The 10,670-nt window shown below is 34.9% G+C and overlaps 1 long non-coding RNA gene across 1 annotated transcript; it reads left to right on the top strand.

Moving 5' to 3' along the window:
- Window positions 1-6,651: 6,651 nt before the first annotated feature.
- On the top strand, window positions 6,652-9,500 carry LOC104215344 (uncharacterized). The gene is made up of 3 exons (XR_708158.2): window positions 6,652-6,799; window positions 6,958-7,192; window positions 9,426-9,500. It is a non-coding gene; the product is annotated as an uncharacterized lncRNA (long non-coding RNA).
- Window positions 9,501-10,670: the final 1,170 nt, after the last annotated feature.

The raw sequence follows: 10,670 nt of genomic DNA, 5'->3' as shown, positions 1-10,670 counted from the left end.
AGGAGTATCAAACAATCATGTATTGCTGATTCCACCATGGAAGCCAAATATGTGGCTGCATCTGAGGCAGCTAGAAAGGCTGTTTAACTCGGGAACTTTCTAAAAGAGCTTAATATAGTTCCTTCGTTTCAAGCACCAATTGTACTTTATTGTGACAATAGTGGTACAGTTGCAAACTCGAAGGAACCAATAAGCTATAAAAGGAGTAAGCATATTGAGCGTATATATCACTTAATTCGGGACATAACTCAGAGAGGTGATGCAAGAGTGTTGAAGATTGCATCAGAGGACAATTTGGCAGGCCCGTTTACAAAGACCTTGCCACAGAAGATTTTTGACAAGCATGTAGAAGGAATGAGTATTAGAATAATAGACGCATGGTTATGAGTATAAGTGGGAGATTGTTGGGATATACTATTAACCATACACTTTAGACATAGTATTTTATTTTATTCATTATGGAACAACTGTTTATTTAATATATTCAATTCAATAAAGTACTATTTTAAATACATTATTTATTACATGTGTGTCCTTTTAGTTACGTAGTAGACAATTTAGTGTATGGAGTCTTAGCTCATGCACATAAGATTAAATTGTCGGTTCTCATAATTAATAAACTATGTTCACAATCAAAGATATTATTGGGCAAAATATCTTGATGATTGTAGAACAAGATTATAGTATAATGTGTCTTAATTATGGGAGTGATTTTACTCTTACTTCTTGTGCTAGTATACTTGGGCCTCATTTGTTTTTTTAAAATCAAGACATCTGAATCTGAATACACAACTGAATATCAAGATGTGTATTAAGATTAAGACATCTGAATCTGAATACACATATGAATATTAAAATATGTAATAAGATTTGAATACTAAATGATTAAGACTGTTTGATTTTTAACATCTGAATGTATAAAATTTATCTTTATTTGAAAATTAATAAACATCATATTCAAATGAAATACTAATTAATCTAATATTCTGTCAATAAAATATATAATTTTCTTAAAATATGGTAGTTGTTGGTGGTGATGGCTAACTATGATGCTTGTGAATGCCGACTAGAGGTGGTGGTTGGTGGTAGATTTGGTTGATGGTGGTAGTTCAGGGTAGTAGCTAGTGGTGATTAGTAGTGGTAGTGATTATGATTGAGGATGGTGGTGGTGAGTGGTGATAGTTAATAATGGCGGGTGGTGATCGTAGTTATGATTGAGGAAGGTGGTGGTGAGTGGTGGTAGTTTATAATGACGGGAAGTGCCGATTATGGTTGTTGTTGGTGATGAGGTGGTTAGTTGTGGTAGTTGAGGTAGATGAGTGTTGTTTGTGGTTGAGAATGATGGTGGTCGGAGTGGTACGAATGGTGGTAGCCGATTATGGTGGCGGCTATGATTGAGGATGATGGTGGTGGCGGCAGCGGCATGGTGGTAGTTGATAATGGTAGGTGGTGACGATAATTAATAATGAATATGGATGATAGCAATTTTGATGAAATTAAGTCTATGTTATAGATCTTAATCATACATGCCTATTTAGACTCATTAAGTGGTTGTGAAGTAAAAAAATACTTAATGATTAAGATCTAAATAATTAAGATTCAGACTTTTAAAACAAACACACTTAATGTCTGAGATCTGAATCATTAATATTCAGACCTCCATTAAGTGCAAACAAATAAGGCCTCAGTATATAATGAACGGACCAAGTAGAGAAAAGATATTTTTGTACTGAATATATATATATATATATATATATATATATATATATATATATAGGCGTAATGGCTTCCTGGCCACTTAAACTTGTAAGGCTTTTGAAAGTCGATACACAAACTTTAGACTTTCCCATTTGAACACTCAAACTCGTGAAACCCTTAACTAATAAACACATTTGACCCTTGACCCTACGCGCGTGTATTACACATTCACAGACGTGTCCATCCAGTCAACAAATGACCAATGGGATTGTTACACGTCAAGGGCAGTTGTGCTGGAATAAATTTATTAATTTCTAATTTTTCTTCTATTTCCCTTATTTTCTTCTTCACCAACTAATAGAATTAGGAGGCAGGAGCTTGAGATAGTAATGGGGAATGAGCACATATCATTCCCTACACCTAAGATTGGTTCACTGATGAATGTATAGACCAGTAAAGATCCTGACGGACTTCGTATCTTCTATTATCTTGTTCAGGATCTCAAGTATTTTGTGTTCTATCTTATTTCTCTCCATTTAAGTAGTGATTTTGCCATGGACAATCCCCCAAACAAGAAAAAATTAAAGATGATATTCATTTTAATTTTTTGCAAAGAATCTTTTAATGAAGAAAATAATTGTCTATTTTGATTCTTAAGGATAATATGTTTTTGGGTATTTTTCAGCAATTTTAATGGGGAAGGAGACAAAGGTTAGTAGGTGTAGGAGATATTGTGATGTTTAGGAAGCCAGACCATTGGTTTATTTGAGGTATTTTTTTCGAGCATAAATCCACCATTGTTGTGCAGTGAAGAGCTTCAAAGCCTCTAATGGAGATAGGAAAAAAAGGACAGATCTGTTTCTCTGTCCCTTGCATGTATGTGTGTTTATCTTGCAACCGTTTCTAGTGGTAGGCGGCTAGCTTTTAGATTGAGAACAAGAAAAGCTCAAAATCCGAAGAGGAGGGGGGGCACTGTTAGGCGTAGATGGGGAGGAGGGACTGGTTGGGTTCGTTTGGTCGTTGCTGTGGGTTATAGGTGAAGCCTTGTTTCTGGTTGTTGGGGATGGTGCAAAGATATAAGGGTGGTGTGTAGAAGACGAGATCCGGGGGGTGGGTGGGGTGGGGTGGGGTGTTTCTATTATGGAAATCGGCACACACACGCCATTTGAATGTGACTTGTACGCACTATGTCCACGTAAGATAAGCTACCGCCACATAAGCATAGTCAATGGTCAAAGGTGTTTATTAGTTATAGGTTTCACGAGTTTGAGTGTTTAAATGGGAAAGACTAAAGTTTGTGTATCGGCTTTCAAAAGCCCTACACGTTTAAGTGGCCAGGAAGTCATTTCACCTATATATAACATTTTCTCTAAATTTATTGAATGAGCTTATATTCTTAATCTTGATATAATTATTATGATCAATATGATTTATTTATTGTTTTGATTTATCAAAAGGTAAAACTCTATTCAGAGTTAGTGTATGCCTAATAGATTGGACAATAACAAATAGCATTTGTGAACTGACTATTAGTTGATAGAATCCATGATTCGGTTTTGAGTTTGATGATACCCCTTTATGTAAGCTTATAAGTTTTCATGTGAAAATCCGGCCGGTGAATTTTGTATCCATCACATGAAATAGTTTAAGCGGAATTATAAAAGATCTAATTAGTTGATTAAATTAAATTTTTAGTGATTTAATTTAATTAAGTATTTGGGATCTTAACATGGGGAGTTAAAATAAGTGTTAGTGAATTTTCGAAATTCATATTGAGAAATTCAATTGCATTTTTTAGTGGAATAAACTGCAATTAATTATAATAAGAATTAATTCATGCAAATTTCGAATTAATATTATAATTAATAGCCTCTTATTATTTCTGTGGTCCCTGCTATACCTAGTAAAAACCTGGACTAGTAGAATCCTATATGTTTTTGGAGCCCTATTTTTGGCTAAAAACATGTCTACTTAAGGAAGACAATGTTCACCCAATAACTCATCTTTTAGAGTTGTATTGTTCTTGCCCTCTCAAGGAAAATTTGTCCAAGGTCTTACTAGGATCATAGCAGAAGACTGCAGCGATGAATTCTTGTTGTGTGGAGGATTTGTGCCACGATTTCAAGAGGTTAGGGCTTCTAATCTAATAATTATAGCATTGTCTAGTTTACATATATTTGATACTTAGATTGTATGTTTGCTTTCACTGTGCATGTTAATACTAAAGGGTCGTTTGGTAGGGTGCATAAGAATAATGCTGAATATGGTGTATTAGTAATGCTGGTATTAGTTATGCTGACATATTTCTTATTCATTGTTTGGTTTGATGTATTAAAGTATTGCACAATTTCTAAAAAAATTATTTGTTTACAAAAATGCCCTCAAAACTAGTCCACGCTCTAACTTTTTAAAAGAAACATATGTTGAGAAATGTTTTTATATGAAAAAGTTTTAAAAAAATTATTTTATTTGTCTACCTATATTGTAAAATAAAATTAAATATTTATTTATAAAAAGGAAATATGCTAAGTATTTATTTATTTATTTACTAGGGATATAATTTTATTTCTCACTATTTGGATTATTTTGAACTTGCATTAATATACTAACTAGCATATTTTAATAAAGCATAAATTTTGAAGGACAATTTTGTCTTTAACTAAGCTAAGACATGCATTAAAATCCATTGCATTGCTAATACCATTGTTTTCTATGCATTAGTTATGCATAGGATAATACCAAATAAGATGTATAACTAATGCATATGTTTAAAATGTCTACCAAATAATGTATTATTAATACATAAAGCTAATGCATGCATTAATTTATCTAATGCATCCTACCAAATGACTCCTAAGAACAGAGCCGGAGCCGTACCACTTCTGAATACGCTTTCGGAAGCTATTGAAAGGACTGATAAATAGCCGGCTGAGGTACACTCTTAACTCCAATTCAATGAATACATATATTTTAGTTCAATGTGTACATCTTCATTTATCGTATCATAATCAATTAAGACTAGATTTTTGTGTTTGCTTACCTGAATTCTTCTTATGGCTGTACGTTAATCTTGCAAAGCCTATATATGTTTTGTCAGTTTAACTTCTGGTTATCATCACGAAAACCATACTCTTGAGTGCTTCTTAGTAGCTCCAACCTTTTTATTGATTCCGTTGCTCATCTTCAAATAACATGCACTATGAACCTCGTTTTGTATTTAATTAGTTAGCCTATATATCTATTAGTATTAGGATAAAGTATGTGATCAAAGTCAAGTTTGGTGGAGGGTGTTTGAAGTAGTTTTTTGAAATGTGAAAAGTGAAAAAGTAGTCGAGATATTGTTCCCACTATGAAGAAATTCGATTTTATTTATTGCAGAAAAAATATTTTTGCGGCAACACAGAGGCTAAGCTTTTAGTGGCGATTTTTCTTAGGTCGGCTCTAATATGATCAACATATCTACTTTGAAATTCTGCCTCCATCTCAAAAAGAATAGACAGGTTTGGAGCATGACTCATGAGGGCAAAGTTGGGAGTGCAAAGCGACCCACTTAGAGAAAAATCCCCTATATGTTAGGGACAAAGATTCTTGATTCTTAAGATTAAATTTACATATTTGATTCTGTAACTAAAATAAAATATTTTAAAAAATATTCGAAGAAGGTATTGTTTGACTCTCGCTTTAGTAATTGTATCATATAAAATGGTAAAGATGGAGTAATATAAAATTAAAATAGTATTAGTAGATATTAATTTCAAAAACTCCCCAGTAGAAGACTTGCTATTTGTTGGGCACATGCCCATGTTGTCCAGCCAAAGGTCCACTGGCCTAATCCTATTCTCTTTTGGTTTTCATTCCTATTTGGAATTGGATTCGGTTTATTCCTATTTTGAGTGGGTTTTGGCTTTAAGAGAAAGCACCACTCATGATCTATAAATAGGACAACCTTGGAGAATTATTCTATGCTCATTGATACAAGTCTTTGAAAGACTTAAGCACATAAGAGTGGTTTTTGAGAGAGCTTTCGTCAAGAGAGAAGAGAGAAGAAAAATATTTGTTTTGCTGCAGATTTTTATTCCGACCAGCCAACTTCAAATCACGTTTTCTGATTCGTTAACCGTTGGATCGGGCTGAAATTTTGATTAATTTTTCGTAACATCTTGGTCTTGGATTTGAACGGTGGAGATCAAATTTGGAGGCTCGTAGTATCTTATTTCGAGCCTCGAACAGCAGCTTCGTTTTTGTGGATTATACTCTTTCTTCAATTGATTAGTTGTTGCTCTTGTTGCTCCGTATTTGGCACTTGTTGTGTAGCTAATTTGGAGAACTTTTTAACCCTCTTATTGTTATAGTGGAACTTTTTGGATCTTTGTGATCCCGTGATTTTTACCTTCGATTTGAAGGGTTTTCCACGTTAAAATTTGGTGTTCTTTATTTTCTTTATTTTCGGGTTTGCCTCTTCCTCGACATAACACTATTTGCTCCTTTTATAGGGTAAATTGGAAGATTGGGAGGAATGGCGTTGACAGAATCCCAGTAGAAGGCTTGCTAGTTTCTCCATTAATTACAAATACATGTTGAAGTTAACTAGGAATATGCCTACCTCTGGGAAATGATAGTAGTCAGTAGATTCCACTACCTCTGCAGTGGCGAAGCCACATTAAAGTCAACCGACACTCTTTCATCGAAAATTTACACTGTATTGCTAGATAATTTTTTATTTATTTTATGTATATTTATTATACATTGACTCCCCTTCATTTTACGATGTATTTACTTTTTTATATTTTGATACCTTATAATGAAAATTCTGGCTCCGTCATTGTACCTGGGGATACCTTTTGTCCTATTTCAAACTTTAATGGTATTTTTTTTTATACTAGTTATTGAGGTCCAGGGGATATATAGCTGCTCAATGTTATTATTGCTTTTTGCTATTTTTCAAAGTTGCTTCTTTTGGCTTATTGTGGCCATGGGTTAATTTTTCAGGTGTTCAAAGAACTTGGTGTTGAAAAGTGTGACCCTACAAATGAACAATTTGATCCAAATAGGCATAATTCAGTGTTTCAAGGCTCCTGGCGTGGTTGTCGTTTGTCTTAAGGTATTATTTTATTCTCAATACATTGATTTGCTGGTATTTTTGCTCTTTATTAACATAATCCTTTCGCAACATCTTAAGTTCATTCCTGATCTTAATATAATGGTCATTGGAAGTCAAATTACTAGCAGACAATTTAGTTGTACTTATTATGTTTGCAGCCGGGATACTCCTTGTATGACCGAATTATTCGGCCTGCTGAAGTTGGTGTGCCTGTAGACGTGGAGAGTACAGAGGCCAATGCCAATCAAAGTACCAACGCTTAAATGGATGGCTCACTACCAAGACGTAAAAGAGCTTTAGTGTTATCTCCGACAAACTTCTTGCTGTTTAAACTCAAATCATTTTGTTCTATAGGCGATTTGAGTTTTAGATCCTCCTTCCATTGTGCAGATGGTAAGCTATAGGTTGGTTTGTGATTAATCTACTGTTGTGTTAAATTGTTATAATGAAATCTCTCTGGCTCTCACGAGACGAGTTTCTATCATAAACAACTTCTCTATCACATACGGGTAGAGGTAAGGTCAACAACAATAACAAACTCAGTGTATTCTCATAAATAGGGTCTGGGGAGGTTAGGGTGTACGCAGACCTTACCCCTATCTTATAAAGATAGAGAAGATGTTTCCGATAGATTCTCGGCTCAAGAAACAATGGAGATAAAACAACAAGTAGCAAACAATAGTAAAAATAATATATTAAAGTAACGGGCGCAAAAGACACAACATGTAATAATAAAGAACCATGAATAAGATAATACAAAAATAGTCCTAGTACTACCGGTAAGTCTAGGAGGAACACACTATTATCTGTCAACCTACAACCTTAATCCTCGACCTCCACGCCTTTCTATCGTGGGTCATATCCTTGGTGAGCTGGAGCAATGACATGCCCTGCATAACTACCTCTCCCAATACTTCTTAAGCCTACCCCTTCCCTTCCTCAGACCCGCAATGGACAACCTCTCACGCCTCCTGACCGGAGCATCTACGTATCTCCTCTTCACATATCCAAACCATCCCAGCCTCGACTTCCGCAACTTGTCCTCCACAGACCTAGTCCCTAATAGCTTCATTCCTGATCTTGTCATTCCTGGTATGACCACACATCCATCTCAACATCCTCATTTCAACTACTTTCATCTTCTAGACATGGGACTTCTTGATGGGCTAACACTCAGCCTCATACAACATAGCCGGTCTAATAACCACTCTGTAGAACTTGCTCTTAAGTCCAGGTGGCACATTCTTATCTCACAAAACCCCCGAGGCGAGCCTCCATCTCATCCACCCCGCTCTAATACGGTGCGTAACATCCTCATCAATCTCTCTGTTGCCTTGAATGATAGACCCAAGATACTTGAAACTATCTCTTTTTGGGACGACTTGAGTACCAATCTTTACTTTCACTTAGGGTTGTGCATAATTTGGTAAATACGAATTATCATACCGAAATCGAAAATTTTGGTATTTGGTTTAAGTTTTAAAAAAATGGTATTTGGTATTTTAAAATAAAATACCAAAATATCGATACTGTACCGAAATATATATTATATTACACAATATTTTCTAAGTTCATCAATTAACTCTAAGTGATCAAATTTATTCTTTTATGTACTGTTTTCTCTCTCTGGGTTGGTATTTGCTGGTTTTGGACAAAACTTTTGTCAACAAACGTCTTTAGCTTTGTATTTTCGAGTACTTTAATTAAGAATATTATTGTCTATGACTCTATGCGCTAGTTAGTATTCAAACCAAATAAACCGAAGTTACCGAACCGAATAAAGCGAAACCGAAAGGAAAAAAACCGAACCATACCGAATTTAATTAGGTATGGTATTTGTATATCATTTTAAGAAATCGAATACCGAAAATACCGTACCGAAATGTCTAATGCTGTACCATACCGACCGAAGAACACCCCTACTTCCACTCCTTCTTCACGCATGCTATCACTGTACTTGCACTCCAAGTACTCATGAGTTTTCGACCTACTCAACTCGAAACCCGTAGACTCCAGCGCCTGTCTCCAAACTTCCAACCTAGCGTTAACTCCATCGCGAATCTCATCAATCAGTACTATAGCATCTGCGAATAGTATACACCATGGCACCCCCCCTTGTATGTGTTACGTCAGCACTCTAATGCTAAGGCAAACAAAAATGGACTAAGAGCCGATCCCTAATGCAGCCCATCTCCACTGGGAAATGATTCGAGTCTCCTCCTGTAGTCCTCACTCGATTCTTCGCTTTCTCGTACATGTCCTTAATTACCCTAATATATGTAACTGGAGTAAAGGTAAGGTCACACTGGTTATATTGTTGTTGTTGAAATCTCCGACTCATATGACATCCTTATTGCAGGCTGGAGTACTTTCCCTCTCCGAGAAAAAACCAAACAGGTGGCTCAATTAAAATTTGAGTGGAGGAAAGAAGGAAGAAGGGATTTTTTTTTTGGGTGGGGTGGGGTGAGGGTGGGGTTGGGGTGAGGGTGGGGGTGGAGTTTAAGTCTAACAGTGTGATTGTAATCATCTTCTAAGAGAAAATGATCAAAATGGTCATTAGGGTATAGGGATGGGACCAACTTTAATAGCTTTCTCCATATTCTAACATGATTTTCTTTTGTTTCAGATAGAATCAGCTCAATGTACAGGCATGGGAAAATATATCAAAAAACTGCTTAGTTTAAAAGGGTTTAGTAGGTCATCAACTCAACCTGCTCAATTTAAAATCACTTATTTATTTGTTTATTTTGTTCCTAATTCATAGCCATACACTGAAATAAGCCTATATGATTGTCCTTTCCTTCTACTAAACTCTCTTGACGAATTGATTTGAGCTAGTAATAACTAATAAAGCTACCTATTTTACTTCTTTTCAAAATTTAGGCGGATTGTACAAATTACAGTACATATTAATATTCATATATACCCTAGTTAAAGTTTTTACTAAGAGGCTAAAAAAATAATGCTATAAAAAGTGGGCCAATGCAATATCTTATGGGCTATAAATACTTGCGAGGATTTCTTTTGGTATATCATTTCAGTTGCATGTCACCCTTAGATTTAATTTTTCCAGGAATATCACCCTCATTGGATTGCCAATATTCCTTCATCTTAACTAAAGGTTTTGGGTTCGAGTCTAGGGTATGAAGTCACAATTGTTAGGAAGCCCTTTACCTTTTAATGTGAAATTTTCCAGCACAAATATTAATTTAATTGAGTTTTAATGTGCGTATTGATCGGGCAGAAAACAAAATAAAAAAGTAAATGGTGTGTCTTTGAGGATTTAATTGGGTTTTAACGTGGGTATTAAATATCGAGTAAAAAAAGGAAAAAAGAGTAGATGGTGTGCCTTTCAAGTGGTAAAGAATACCTTCATTAATGCCAAATAAAATAATTAAACAAATTTGGACATCTCACCTAACTCATATAACGAGACAAACGGTGAGGAAATGCATGTGAAATTTCCTTAAAATTGTTTTATCATGGGTCATGTGGGCCGTGGCGGGGGTATCTTCAACTTAATTGTTTAGTTGCATTAGTGGATTCAAAATGCTTTTGAGTGATCATATTGACCATAATTGATGTGATTTGTCAAACTTCCACATGGATCAGATGCCACTATTACCTTGTATTTACATGTGAAAGATACGATATTATTCATTCAAAAAACATAAATAATTCGATCGTGATTGTTAGTACTGATTAAATTAATAATTACTGTTAAATAATTCAATTGAAATTGATTTTACTTCTCCTTCTCTAGCCTCACAAACAAAAAAAAAAAAAAAAAAAAGGAAAGAAATCAAGAAAGAAAATAACCCCTGCATTTTACTTTTAGTTAGGTAGGATTGGCTTAACACTCTTCTTCAAA

This window comes from Nicotiana sylvestris, chromosome 2, assembly GCF_000393655.2.
Source record: "Nicotiana sylvestris chromosome 2, ASM39365v2, whole genome shotgun sequence".
Taxonomy (NCBI): domain Eukaryota; kingdom Viridiplantae; phylum Streptophyta; class Magnoliopsida; order Solanales; family Solanaceae; genus Nicotiana; species Nicotiana sylvestris.
The sequence above is the reverse complement of the archived record's forward strand: the minus strand, read 5'-3'. Positions and strand labels throughout refer to the sequence as shown.